The sequence below is a fragment of the Rutilus rutilus genome (genome assembly GCF_951802725.1).
Source record: "Rutilus rutilus genome assembly, chromosome: 7".
Classification (NCBI taxonomy): domain Eukaryota; kingdom Metazoa; phylum Chordata; class Actinopteri; order Cypriniformes; family Leuciscidae; genus Rutilus; species Rutilus rutilus.
The window spans coordinates 6,095,029-6,096,941 of NC_140221.1; positions in this window are offsets into that span (position 1 = coordinate 6,095,029).

A 1,913-nucleotide genomic window follows, 5' to 3' on the forward strand; every position below is an offset into this window, starting at 1 on the left:
AGGGAAATGAAGTCAAAGGAAACGTTTATATAGATAAATATCCGTTTAGGCTATGTATAATGCAAGCAATCTTCAAACATTATAGTTTTTGTCATGCAGCGTCATTCTGGAGACCAGGGCAAGATGGGGCAAAGGCCAGGCTATATCTCAGTAACTACAGAACAACGTTAAAAGTCCAAATACACAAAAGTTTGTTTCCCCACCCAACCAGAATCAAGTACCGGAACTATAATTTAAAAAGAAAAGTGAGTGTAAGTGAACACAATAAATAGGGTAACACTGGGGGAAGATGCCCTCTTAAGAACAATGTGCATTTACTTTTAAATTGTAGGCCTAACATATTTAGATTTACAGCCAATGTGTTATTATAAATTGAAACATTTGCTACAACTGTACAAATGTAAATAATTGTACTGATGACAGACAGAGTAGAATCCTAGTACATCTGAAAGGAAAAATTATTCTATCACGTATACAGGCAGGCATATGGATATTTACATATTTAATTGCCCATATTTTAATTGGAGATATGTAGGCTACATCTAAATCATGGAACTACTGAATAATAACCCCACAATAATTATTACATTTAAAAAGTAATAACACTATAACAGCATGCCACTCGGGGCCTTCTGTGACAATTCTGGGGGGTGGGTGGGATAAGTCATCTTAACCCAAGGGTCTAATTTTATCTTTACTTCACTATAACTTTTACTTCACAAAAAAAATTAAAATAAATATATGTATATATATATATATTAAAAGTATTAAAAGTAGTATAGCCTTGCATCAAAAGTGCTGAGATGAGATATTGTGTCATCTATAGTCAAACAATTCTCCTTCCCCCGTCTTACATCTTCCCCCGACTTACCCTATAAAAATGTTTTGAAGCAATATTTTATGCAATTTCTGTTAGGTTTTTAATTAGTCAAACACTGCTTTTCACTTGAACTTGAAGTGGGACAGTGATTTTAGGATATATTTAGTAACAGTATGTTTTGTAACTGTCTATTTGATCATTTAAAACCCACAATAAAATTGTGTGATTACATATCCTTACTTGTTTAAGATGAGCTTCTTTTTTTTCAATTACAGTACTTTATGCTTGACCGCATCCGCTGATGATGTCAGACAAATAAAATGTCTACTAACATTTAAAGGACAATTGATCATACAACTTTTTTTGTCACAGTTTACCTTTTTTGTCCCTCTTTTGCCTAACTTTTTCTCACAACATTTTCAGAAATGTTTTATGTTGACTGTTTTGTGTAGACGACTTTGTGTTTTTGTTATTTTGACTTTTATGTTGCATTCTGCCCTGTTATGTTTCCTGTGCCACATTTTGTAGTCCCTGTGTAGTTTTCTTCTTGATTAGTTCCCTGATTGTGTCCAGGTGTGTCTTGTTAGTCTATTAGTGTTTCCTGTGTTCATTGTCAGGTCTTCATGTCTATGCATCGCTGATCTCAGTTCTGTTCCTAATGTTCTGTGATTTCCTGATGTTTTCAGTTTAGATTAATCCTTTATCTTTGTTAAATAGCCTACACCCTGCTTTTGGATCCTGCTCTCCCTCATTTCTGAGTTTGACCACGCTACACAAGTTGAATGTTATAATTTTATGTAATTCGTAATTTACCATTTCAGTTAGCAAACAACACTTTGATATTTTTGTAAGTTTATAAATTGTTTTGTATTTTTACTGTTTCACAATGTCACAATGGACAATTTCTGTAATTTTGAAAGTATACATGCAAATCGTCAATGTATTTTGTTATGGAATATTGCATTGTTTATTATACATTAATATGGTTGCATTTTTGTTATAATTATTTTAATTAATGTGTCCTGGTAATCTAAATGAAAATCATGAGAGCTTTGTTTGAAATCGCCCCATACCCTCATTCACTATTCCCTAC